Source organism: Panthera pardus, unplaced genomic scaffold (assembly GCF_024362965.1).
Source record: "Panthera pardus isolate Hobbes unplaced genomic scaffold, ASM2436296v1 HiC_scaffold_2, whole genome shotgun sequence".
In the NCBI taxonomy this organism is placed as follows: Eukaryota; Metazoa; Chordata; class Mammalia; order Carnivora; family Felidae; genus Panthera; species Panthera pardus.
In genome coordinates this window covers 88,848,568-88,862,250 of record NW_026526765.1, presented here as the reverse complement: position 1 = coordinate 88,862,250, position 13,683 = coordinate 88,848,568, and positions in this window count along the sequence as shown.

Genomic DNA, 13,683 nt, shown 5'->3' with positions numbered 1-13,683 from the left:
GATAGAACAAAGTCCTAAGGCAGCAGCATTCCTGAGTCTTAAAAAAGGCTGTGCCAGGAACATTACAAAAAAACGGCCTCAGAGAGCATGGAACATGGTTGAAAAGCTACAAGCGGTGCATATATATTGTTCCTTACTGTTCTGCCACTAATGTGACCCTGTCCTTTTCCTGTGATCGTTTCTTTCCCCATCTGTTGATTACTAGCCAGTCTCATCCCGTTTCCGTATCAGAAGCACTATGTATGGTAGTTTTAGGATTTTCTTGAATTCATCTTCATCACTGCCCCAAGGGAGCCTTACAATAAACTATTGTTAATGCTTAAGAGATTTGCAATTTTTATTACTAGTATTTTCAAAATTGCATTTGTGATACAAAATCTATATGGATTCTAATAGCCTTTACTGGTTTAGATATTTGTCCCATTTAGGCATACTTTATTCTGTGCATCACACATCAGGTTAGGAAGATGGACCTACTTGCAGCAAATAATTTTTCTAAAAACAAAAGGCAGATAAAGAGAGTTTACGTCTTGAAATTTTACATAGGCAAAAGGAGGTGGCAAGATATCCAGAAATCTGCTTTCTATGAAAATGTTTTTAGAGGCTTAAGGGAGAGCTTTTTTGTTTCATTTTGGTAGGTGCAATTGAGGGTAGAGTTTGCTAGAGTTATTTGAATTCCTCACACTTGAATATTTGTAGTTTATCACTTTGGAAATCCAAACACTCCTTGAACATATGTTGGTGATTTGGACTAGCAAATTGGCTAAGAAAAGAGAAAGGAGAAAATATGCTGATGTTAAGGAAGGGCATGGCAAGTTATGAGTCCAGTGGACTATAAGCACCCTAAAATACTGTGTAATGGGGAAGAATAATTTTAAAGGAAAAACAGCAAGTTGCAAAAGATAGGAAGTGAGGAAATGAGTATATATATGTATAAAATCTTAGAACAATGACAGTTATGTATACTATGTCAATTCTTTTTATTTTGTTTTACTGAAACGCATTTGACAACTCCTTTAGTTTTATGTAAAAGGAAATAGAGATCGACATTTTAGAGAGATGGAAGAATAGGATTCCCACAGAATGAGAGTAAAATTGCTCACTGTCATAGTTCATCAAGAAGACAAATATGAAAAACCTGGTGTTGAAAATATAACTATTTTTTTTAACCTGTAACAAATCTTATCTAGCAAAATTAACACCATAGTTTTGGGATGTAGAAAGGTATCTAGGTTAACCAGCTACAGAATAAAGTTGTTACTGATGATGTTACTGATAAGGCTCATATATGATTTCTTCTTATTAAGGTGACCATGCTGGATGCAACATTAATCTCTATGTCTGAGTGACATTCCCCTGTTTAGCTTATTGAATATAAGTTTATTGCTATTTCTACAGTGGAAGGCAGACTGTGGACTTAGAACTTGGTGCCTTTACCTAGTTCCATTTAAATTCCTACTAAAAAGTAGCAAGTGTTTCTTTCCATGCCTTTTATTTTACTTATGGGAAAGTTTAAAGAATAGAGAGAAATGAATTTCAAAATTATCAATACATGGTCACTTCTCCTCCACTTCCCACCCCAGCCTCATTACTTTAACAGCACAATTTCCCCAACACTGGATGGAGATTCAAAACTTGAAAACAAAGATTTCAATAGGCACTATCCAGAAGTGAATGTTAACAGGAAAGATTACAGTGATTTTTTTTAAGTAAACACAATCTCTTTTATTGTCCTACAGTTGTTAAATTGTGTTACAGTACGTATTTGTTGACAAACTCTAAGTATTTTGACTGCATGCATTACCTCAAAACGAAGGACTGTGAATTGAGATCAGGCGATGCAAAACAGGTATCATCCGTTGGTCATAGTGGAAAGGTCTATACTTGAGCCACATGCAATGCCAAAGTTTCTCATGACAGTATTAGGAATTTCTCTTATTTTCTTACAAGGTAATTTTCCCTCTTCTTCAGCTCTGCCCTAGTGTTCTTAATGTTTTGGGAAAAATAAGGAATATCAAACTGCTTGATCTTATGAGTAAAGGAAGAAAAGGGAAATTGGAAGGGTGAGGGAGTTCCTGATGAATCTATGTGGAACTTGGAATAATTTTGTGGTCCAGTAAAACATTAAGTGTGCTAACTAACTTACAGTTATTTCCCAAACACACTAGTATAGCCGTATCCACATAGTTTCTGATTTTAGGGCCATAAAGAAAAAAAAAATTTTAAGCTGGGAGGAAGAATAAGGCACATCTATGCTCACAGAAACACACAATATCCTTCTTCCTTTAAAATCTGACATTCAACTGTACCCCCCCTTCAGCTATTGACATGGGTGTCTGACATTCTAAATATAACTTGGCAATGATATTCAAAAACAGGCTCTTTTGTGGATCCTGAGAAACGTAACAGAAACCCATGGGGGAGGGGAAGGAAAAAAAAAAAAAGAGGTTAGAGTGGGAGAGAGCCAAAGCATAAGAGACTGTTAAAAACTGAGAACAAACTGAGGGTTGATGGGGGGTGGGAGGGAGGGCAGGGTGGGTGATGGGTATTGAGGAGGGCACCTTTTGGGATGAGCACTGGGTGTTGTATGGAAACCAATTTGACAGTAAATTTCATATATTAAAAAATTTAAAAAAAAAACAAACCCCCCCCCAAAAAAAAACAAAAATAATTTTTCAGTGGACTATTTCTTGGGAATAGTAATTGATTTCGCTTAGTATCTGCTGAAAACAAACCTGGAAGGCTGTGTTGCATTAAAAAAAAGAAAAGGTTAAAAAACAAAACAAAACAAAACAAAAAAACCAAAAACAGGCTCTTTGCAAATATATTTGATATATGCAATTAGCATTAGCTCTAAAACCCTTTCGTAGTTTTTTTTTTCTTTCAGTTTTCAAGTTATGACTAAAAGAGAAAAGGAGTTGCGTGCAGTTAATACCGAGTTTCTCCAAAGTCTGACTAATGCTAAAGTAAAAGAAAAAGAATAAACAACATCTAAAAAATATCCTTGGTCTAAATGTAACCCCCAAAATTGAAACACTTTTTCTTTCATTTTAGGGCTATTTAAAATTAAAGAGGCTTGACAACACAATGGGGAGCAAATTCTATAAATCCGTACTCAATTCAGCATCTTCCTAAATCATCACTATACTCAGAGCCTAGTACTAATTGTTAGGTGGTGGTGATGATGGTGATAGAGATAAACGGTCCCTATCTCAGGATTCTTAGACTATAGTAGAATGACTATGACATACACAAATACAGTCTCCTCACAATGACATGAACCTTGGGTAGGGCTCAACAGGGAGTGGGGTAGTAAGATTTCTTAACCCTAAGTGCTGATACCTGGTACTAATGTAGACAAGACCTTTATGTGGTTTGAAACCAATTGAAAACCCAGAGCCTACTTCATTCAACCCTTGCTAGCCATGGTTCATTCCACAGGCTTAGTGTCTCTTCGGATAGTCAGAATTAGGTGGTCAATATGAAGGTGATTCCTGTGTTGCTGTCGTTTTGATTACTGTTAACCACCCCCTTCCCCAAAACAGTTGGGCTTAGTTCTCTTGAGACCATATTTGGAAGTGATTTGTTACAACTTTATTCTTTGTCCATATCCATTAATCAATAGTGAGTACATCTATTACATAGAGTACCACGTAAACATTTCCACAATTGTATAGCAGTTTAACAGGGTGGAAAGATTTCACTTGTGACTCACCAAATCTAGTATTTCCAGTTTTACTACTTGCTACTGAGTATTCTTGGGAAAATCACTTTAATCTATTTTATCCTGAGTTTCATCTTTTGGACAGTGAAGGAAATAGTTCAATAGTTCAACCCACAAATAATTCAATAAATGTTAGTTATTACCTAATGGATACCTAGAACAAGCTAATTGGAGGCTATAACACTTATGTGAATTTGGTTTTGTTATTGATATTGAAGGAGGCATCACTCCAGGTGCATGGGATCTGCTTGGGCAAAGTAGAGGGGAACAAATTACAAGGTGTATCTAGAGACAGAAAAGAACATAGCTCGGATGGAGAAAAAGGTGAATTAATTGAGACATGAATTAGTAAGAAGATTAGCAGAGGGTGTTGAATGTGAAGCCAAGTAATTTGTATGTAATAATGTTAAAATTTTTGAGTGGGAGAGAAAAATCAGAATGGCATTACTTTAATCTGGAAATTATTTGTGATTGTTTTAATAGTGAAGACTTTATAAAATCCACATTAAAATAGGACAAGGGGGTCAATTCTAATGGTGAGGCCCAAATGTCCACTCTTTGAATAGCTATATAAGATTCAGAAATATAAAATTAAATTCCTCACCATGTTCCCAGATAGATATCATGTGTGTCATACGTATCATATAACATATGATATATGCTATATGAAATGGGATACATTTGTATAATATGTTTTTGTGTGTAATTCTGGAGTGAGACCTGGGAGTCTGTATTTTTAAAAATCTTAGGTTCTTTTGATAATTAGCATTACGTTTGGAAGTTTTTGCAAATGTAAAAATATAGAACTTGGCAAAGCCCTACAGGTTGGATGGGTGGTAGGTTGAAAGACAAGCAGCAACTCTAAAATAGGGACTTTCAAATATGAATGAATCTAACAGTCATTTGGGAGCTTGTTAAATGTAAATCAGAAATTCCCATTCAATACATCTAGAGTGGAGCCCCAAGAATCTGCATTGTTACATTGAGTTCCCTTGAGTTTGGTGGTTTTCAAACTTTAATGTTCAACATACCCAGTTAGAGAGCTTGTTAAAACACAAATTGTTGGGCCCTACCACCCAGTCTTGAGTAGGACCAAGAATTAACATTTCTAACTAGTTCCCAGGTGATGCTGGGAACTTGGATTATACTTTGAGAACTACTATTCCAGTTATATCAGTGCAGGTGATTTTTTAAATTTTTTTTTTATTATTTTTATTTTTTTTTAAATATTCATTTTTGACAGAGAGAAAGAGATCGAGCGAGTGAGCACATGAGCAGGGGAGGAGCAGAGAGAGGGAGACACAGAACCTGAAGCAGGCTCTAGGCTCCGAGCTGTCAGCAAAGAGCCCAATGCAGGGCTCAAACTCACAAACCATAAGATAATGACCTGAGCCGAAGTCTGATTCTTAACCAACTAAACCGCCCAGGCACCCCAATGCAGTTGATTTTTAAAGCCCAGAGGATGACAAGCATGACAGCATACCTTATCATGGAGAGTCTCCACCTTTTCTGTTAGGTTGAATGAAGGCAACCATACTTTTATTCCAGGTTACCTTTGTGAGAAGAAATAATAGGAGATGCTTATTCATTTGTTGGCCTCATGTTTATACACAAGCAACATGACCACAGTGAAACGTAATGTCCATTTGAAAAAAAATTGTTCATAACCACATTCCCACTGGCTAAAAAAGGTGAGGAAAATTTCATTCTTCCACAATTGGATTAAAATATCCTTTGGTTATAGACTAATAAAAATTACTAACCTCTTTATTATTCTTCCATTGTTATAAAATTTAGAATTGAGATGATAAAAATATTAGGGCTCTCTAGAGAAACAGAACACTCATACATACATATATTTGTATTTATTTATATATTTATATATCTTATAATTTATTATAAGGGATTGGCTTATGCAATTATTGAAGCTGAGAAGGTCCAGGATCAGCTGTCTACAAACTGGAGACTCAGGAGAACCTATTTTAAGTTCTAGTCCAAGTGCAGGAAAGCATCAACATGGCAGTTGGAAAACAGGCAGAAAGAGTGAATTCACCTTTATCTGTCCTTTTGTTCCATTCAGGCCTCCAAAAGATTGGATAAGGCCCACCCACACTGAGGAGGGCAGTTTGCTTCACTCTGTCTACCATTTCAAATGTTACCTCATCCAGAAACATTCTCAGACACACCCAGAACAATGTTCAACCAAATACCTAGGCACCCCCTGTCCTAGTCAAATTGACTTATAAAACTAACCATCACAATAATACAGTTTTACTGGAAACCAACCTGTTCATTTACATGTTATCATCTATGGCTGCTTTCATGCTAAGCAGCAAAGGTGAGTAGTTGGCCCATTAGGACAAAAATATTTATTATCTGACCCTTTACAAAAAAAAAAAAAAAGTTTGCTTTTACTTTAAGAGTACTTTAAAGTTTTTATGTAAGTGAAAATCATCTAGAGTTTTTGTTAAAATGCAGAATCTGATCCATAGGCCAAGCACAAGATTCTCTATTTCTAATGTACTCCTGAGTATGGCCAATGCTGCTGGCCTGCAAAGTGTGTTCTGTTTCTCAGTTATCGCTGTTGTCACAGTCCCTGACTGCAATGCCCTAAACTCCTTCTGTCTGTACAAATTTCTTTTAAGTCTATCTAGCTAAATCCTGTTTCTTCTGTTACTGCCTGAGTATTCTAGCTTACTGCGATGTCTTCTTACTCATTGCACTTGCTTTGCTTCGCTGTTTTAGACTTTAAATATAATCCATGTTGCCTTGTTGTTGGACTTTTAATATGTGATTATATGAACTGCCACAAAGACTTAAATTTCTTTGAAGAAGGGATCCTGTTTTTAGACATCACCTATGATGCACACATAGTGCCTTACATCTGGCAGATAATCTAAAAATATTTATTAATTCGTTAATAACTGTCCTGTGTGTAGAAAAAGACCTTTCTGTCAACAGGGTGTCATTACAGTGAGACAATATTCTTAGCCATTTACATTTTTAGAACTATTTTTTTGCTTTAATAGATTTTGATACCTTTCAATTGGTAAGGATTATGTTTCTTCCAGAACAAAGACAGTTTTGAAATGAAATATAAACCTTTGGATTTATATATTAAATTAGAATATGGAATTGAAATTTAAACTTGGCTTAAACCTTGAGATGAAAAGTACAACTTAATTATGAACTGAAAAAGTGCTTATTGAGCACACTGTCTGAAGACTGGAGAATTAGAACTGCTATGTTAATTTCACTAGTTTAATAATCTCATTTTTAGAATTTGCTTGAAGAGATATTGATAAATTACAATAGCCAATCATGTATGAAAGTTTACAGACTATGAAGATGTTTTATTTTCCCATTAAGAATCACACATTCCAAGCTTTTAAAGAGAATTATGTGAGTAGTTAAATAAGATGAGAAACTTCTATAGTCATAAAAATTAATCAACTTATTTTGCTCTTCTAATCAGTTTAAAATTTCTACCTGAATTATTTCAGTATAGCCCAAGAATAAGAGTGGGTATGATTATGAAGCTACTTTCAAGGAATCCTATAGAGATAAAAAGCAATTATAAATGTTTGGCATTTTGAGTCCTCAAAGCAACTCACCTAATATATTTTTCCCAAAACCAGATGTGATAATTTCACTATTTAATAGACTTTAGACTTAATACAAGTAAATAAATACCTTTCTCATAAAGGTTGTACCCAAGGAAAAATTATAAAGCGTATGTACAGCATTATATCACATTTGAATAAAGTATTTGAGTTCTAAATCTTTTAAAGTATCAATACATATTTTTCTTCTAATCAATGTACTATTTTTGGCTTTTTAATTTATTTTTACTAATATTCTCATGTTAACAGCAACCAGGATCAGAAAGAAAAAAACCCATCAGCTGACTTGATACATCACAGTTTATCCACATGGTGGAGCCATGTGGCTAGATCCTGGAGACACCGGTTTATTGTCCTCATTTTGAAATCACTCATGGTAAATCCAACCAAACAAATTTCTTGTTCTTGTATGCTGTGAGTTCCTCTGTGTTCCTCTAGTACTATTAATCTAGTTCCTTATTATCTCTCACCGCACAGTCTTGTTCTATCCCAGTCTTCCATAGCAGGGGTTCTCCAACCTTGGTTGCACATCAGAATCATCTTGGAAATTTTTAAAACTCCTTAGGGTTGGGGCCCTACCTGAGGCTAAATGAACAGTTATCTTTGGAGTGAGGGGTCTGAGCATTGACAAGTTTCAAGGCTCAACAGGTGATTCTGTCCTGAAAGTAAGGTTGTAAAACCAATGGTCCATACTGCTACTATAAATATCTTTCTAAATTATAATTTTAATCATACTATTCCTCAGTTAAAATCATTCATTGGCTCCTCATCAACTTTAGGATAAAATAAGTTCCTTAACATGGCAAACAATCCCTTTCACATTGCCTTTTTAGTGTCACCACCACTATCTCCTACCCCCCAACACACCAGGCTTAGGCTCATATCCCTAACATCTAATACAGTAGAAACTAATTAATATTTATTGAATGATTAACGGAATAATGTGAAGTGGATTTCATCTCATTTAGGACAAAGATATTTGTTTCTGTCAAACACCTCCTAAGCGTTTGCTTAAGTTTCTGTGGCTTGGAGTGTAGAATGTGGCATGACATTAACCAACAGATATTAAATATATTCTAAGCTGACACTGTTCTGCCAACTTATTTCACTCAAAGGGAACATTTGAAAGCTTCCTTGGGAGCATGTGCTTCTGCACTGTATTTCTTTTTGATCTAAATTTTTCAACTCCAACATTTGTGTTTGAGTCAACACAGAATGAACTGTTTGCCTGTGGGTGATGATGCTCTTTAGTTATTCTTTTTAAATGAGTGGATCTTTGGACTCACCGACTAGCCATTTAGAATCTTTGATCTTATAATAGTTCTCACCTAGAAGTGCCACGAACCTAAGTGAACTAGGTTTCCAAGGCTGGATATTCTTGAAGAGTAAAGAGGTGGATTTTAGTCAGGGCCACCTTATCTGTTGTGCACAGTAGGCACAGTGTCCGGTGACCACAGCGCTTTCAGAGGTGCATGAGCATGGTTTAATATACTTCACATCAGAATTAAAAATAGACTTCTAGGGGGCACCTGGGTGGCTCAGTCGGTTGGGTGTCCGACTTCGGCTCAGATCGTGATCTCACAGTTCGTGAGTTCAAGCCCCGCGTCCGGCTCTGTGCTGGCAGCTCAGAGCCTGGAGCCTGCTTCGGATTCTGTGTCTCCCTCTCTCTCTGCTCCTCCCCAACTCATGCTCTGTCTCTCTGTCTCAAAAATAAATAAACATTAAAAAAAAAAAGAATCTGTATTTCTTAAAAAAATAAAAATAAAAATAAAAATAGACTTTTAGGTCAAAGAAAATGTTTTAATATAAAGGAGCAATATATTTGTCTCTGCCAACCCAGTGATAAATACAATTTGTAATGATTTTTATGGAGGAAGGGGCCCAGGAAGACAAAAGTGTCTTAGGACCAAGAATGTCATATGGCCCTGATTTCAGAAAAAGTAAGGAAGGAGCCAACACCCCTAAAAAAAATCTACCCCTCCAAGCCTGCCACAGGATATAAATGCTGATTGCCTACTAGGGTATCTTAATCTTTATTTTCACGCCATCAGTATCTATTCCAGTACATTTTTCCCCCCAATCAGGAGAGGAGATAGTTGCAGGCACTCATGTCAAATAACAGAAAAATGTCCCTCTAATCATCCCCTTAACCTGCCTTTTCACTATGGCATGCACCTAGTAAGTCATTTGGCATGTAAAAGGCACCTTTTTTTTTTAACAGACACATCTTGATGTCGCTCTAATAAAAAGGTGCCAATACTAGAAATGAGTGCGAACAGTCATCAAAATAATACAGTCCTTTTGTGTACACTCAGTTTTCAGGAGCAGTTCTGTAAAACGTCCCCTAGTGAAAGAGGTTGTCTCTGGAGTTTGCAAGTTTATGAAAATAAATGTTTTTGACAGTGTTAATCATTGCAAAGAGCTCCCATTTAGCTGAGCACCTTTGACGTCAAAATCCACGATTAGAATATGGACGGTATTTTTGTGCAATACTGAACAAGTGGTTTTCCTTTTCGAATGTAAGTTCAAACATGCTGCTGAATCAATTAACTAGTGTTTCTGTGACATTGGATAGTCTTAATATAGTTATTTGTTAAAGATAATTAATAAACTCCACTGCCTTTATTGGCCTTACTAGGCAATCCCTTTTTGGTGATAAGGAATACTTTGGGGTTGATGATCCTTGATAACTACAATGTGTTTAGAATACATTTCTTGGCTATACAGAGCCTCATTTTTTTTTTAACCTCAGTGCCATGCTCATAAATAGTAGGAAGCTCATCGCTTTGTGGGTTCTGGCTTCCTAGGTGGCATTCAAGTTGCATACTTTCCCTGCAAAAATAAACCAGTGATATTGATAAAGTTAGTTCATAATTTGAAAGTAAAAATGGATCCATAATTGTCTAATGTCTTATTGTAGATATTTCTTTGCTTAGTTTGTCTGGCATCTTGCCCTTCTTCTGGGATATGAACGTGATACGTATTGTGCCCATCAGACTCCTTCATAGGAACTTAAGTTAGAGGGATGAGCCCTTTTATCTCAAGTGGTGAAGATTTAACAATATGAGTCCAGGAGTTTCCAGTGGTGGTGATTTAGGCTTGTACCATGAGTTCTAAACAGAAAAAAAGGAACTGAAAAAAAAGGAAAGAAACAGAGTCCTGAGGAAGGCATTCAAATCCTTAGTTCCAATCCCTAAGGTCCTTGAAAACCTTAGTTTTCATGGTTCCTCATCTCTGTTGTTCTTATCCAATCTACAAGGTAATCTGGTATCTTCTGAATATATCTTGTAAAAAACCCAACCTGTCCTTAACACTCTCCTTATCCTAAGCTTCACTCTATCCATGTCTTTAAGTAGAGTATTTTAAAATATTAATTAGGGATGGAATTTCAGACATGTTAAATGGTTGAAGAATATTGAGGATAATAGGATTTTAGGATTAAATGAGATCAATGATATCAAATATTTGATCAGGGACTGACATATGATAGTTCAATAAAAATGTTCTTTTTAATTATTAACTTTCTTGGTTACTTATACAATACATATTTTGAGAACTGTAATACTTAACACATGTGATTACAGGTTTCCCCCATTATCCAAAAGTGAAGGATTCTAATGAAAACTTTGTAAGCTGAAATGGCAGAAAGCAAAGGAACAATTACCATTAATTTGTATGGCAAGTTTCTTGAGCATCCCCAGGCCCCAAAAATAACCTGTCTTAGGCTTTTTCAGATACCTCAGGACACATCTTGCTAACAGTTGCACAAAATAAACCCAGATAAAACACAGTTGCTCACTGACAGAGTTGAAAGCTATCACTCCAGGTTAGGAGCTTGGCCATAGTGCCTGTATGATGGCTCACTGTGAAACAAACACTGAATGCTATTTTCACTTTTGGCCTTTTTTCTGTAAAAGTGAAACTTCTCTGCAGATTTCTTTCAGTTAGCAAAAACAGGTACCAATACAAGTATTTTGTAAAAATGAAGTGGCATAATGCGAACTTTCAAAAAAGCAGAGGATACCTAAATATTATTTCAGCACTCTCAGTTTCACAAGACAAAAAGCCAACGTGGGTACATTTCCTACTCAACAGCATAAGTAGCCATTCAAATAATGAAAACCTACCTAGAGTCATCCCTACCTAGAGTGTAATACTGTACAGAGTCCAGGGTGAATATTTTCTGTCTGGTTCCAGTCTATGTGACTAATCTGATTTCAAAATGTGTTACAAAATTCATACACCCATGTGAGTTATAGTGCTATATTGATGAAAATTTAGAATAATGATTAGGGATCTTTATGCATTTGTTTACTGTCCAGTCAATGCACATGAAAATTCTGTGTGGTTATCTGCCAAGAAAGGTGAAGTCTGTGAGAGGTTACTACTTGCAGTCTAACAACTTTGTTTCTATTTCAAGGATTCTAGAGTCAGAGACAATGGACTCAGTTGTTCACAGCACAGAAAACAGCATAATTGCCAGCATATTTGTATTGGTTCTCCTTGCCAAGTCCCAGAGGGTGACGCAAGGGGCCCAGGTGATACTTGCACATGAAGGGGGCTGTATTACAGGAGAGTATCCAAAGGGGAGGAGGTGCAAAACTTTTTGAACAAGTTGCAAAATATTGTAGCAAGCAGTAAACCAGTCAGATCTACCCCTCCACCACTTGTTGTAGTCACCTTGACCTACTAAATGTTTTTGTGACCAGTTATAGAAACTGGTCAGTAGCAGGAGTTAGACTAATTTTATAATCTGGCACAATGAGCAAGAACATGCAGGACTGATCAAGGTCAGTGGCAGATCTCAAGGTTGGTGGCCTCTCCCAGTAGTATCTGAGGATTATCTCCTCTAGTTCAGGAACCGTTTCTTCATGTCCTACATTGTCAAATGCATCATTCCTGGCTAATTGCATATATCTCATCGACACAAAAGGCATTAATGTTGTTACAAGGTCAAAGTTCTTTGGAACCTGCTTATATTAAAAAATATAGATCTTACCTCTGCACTTCCCTAATGTCATGTTTTAAATTCTGTTCACATAATTATTCACTCATAAATGCATCATAGTTCCTCCTGAGATTGATAACTTCTAAGGATTGTTCTCAGATATTTTCACTGAACTTCCCTGATAATGACCACAAATACAAGCCTTACTTAGACTAGGTAGGAAAATGCAAACAATTATTTTCCACTCATATTAAATTTACCATTTAGAATTTTATAGCATAAACATAGAACACGTCTTCCAAACATGTCTTCTCTTGAACTCTTTATGCCATCATCACTGCATTCTTAGAATATGAGTTTACTGGTAACTACCTGTCTTTCTTCCACTGCCATCAGTAGAAAGGATAGGTGAGAGGTTTTGGGGGAGGAGAAAGCAAAAAAATTATCAAATATGCACAAGGAAATCATTTCAGAAGAACATGGCATTACCACATTGATCAAAGGCAAGAGCCAATATCAATCCAAAGTCGTTGGATAAATAAGTATGGCCACAGTCAGAGGGCTGGTAGATATGGCATGGATCCTGCAGAGGAGATGGGCAACTGTGCTAGGAGTCAGTAGCCAGGGGTTCATAGGGTAAAACACACCCTTGGATACTACACTAGAGGTGGCACTGTGGTCAGAAGAGAATTGAGTGAGATCTCATTCCCAAGCCCCTACACATAGCTCTAGCCCAGGCTTGGCAATGAATTCTCAGTAGCCCAGCCCTGAACTTACATCTGATGAGAGAGTTAAGTGACATCTGCTGTGTAGGTGCCTTTATGGCAACCCAATGTCATCAGATCCTGCAAAAAGAAATGCTGTGCTGACTAGCAGGAGTTATCCACTCAACAGGCTGCCCTCCTGGAACAGGGACTAACTCTGGGGTGCAGAAAAACCCCATCGGCATGAATCCCAGAGCTTCTATGAATATTTGGTTGATTTTACACCCTGGGAAGAGGATTGGAGCATTCCCCAAAGTGGAGAAGAGGTGACCGGAACCATTGTAGTTCATGATTTGGATTTAGAGAACAACAAATGGCACCACCAACTCTGGCCAGTACCTGGGACCAGAGGAGGCTTTAGGAGAGGCACACCAAAGTGTGGGGCCCTCCTGAACTGGGACTATGTAAATTTAGGCATATCCTACAGTGCACTATTTTAATGTACCTAATGCATCAATTCTAATTTTTTAAGTTTCTAAGATTTTATTCTTTATACTAGTTCTTCTTTTTTTTAAATTTTTATTTATTTATTTTTTTTAACGTTTATTTATTTTTGAGACAGAGAGAGACAGAGCATGAACGGGGGAGGGGCAGAGAGAGAGGGAGACACAGAATCGGAAGCAG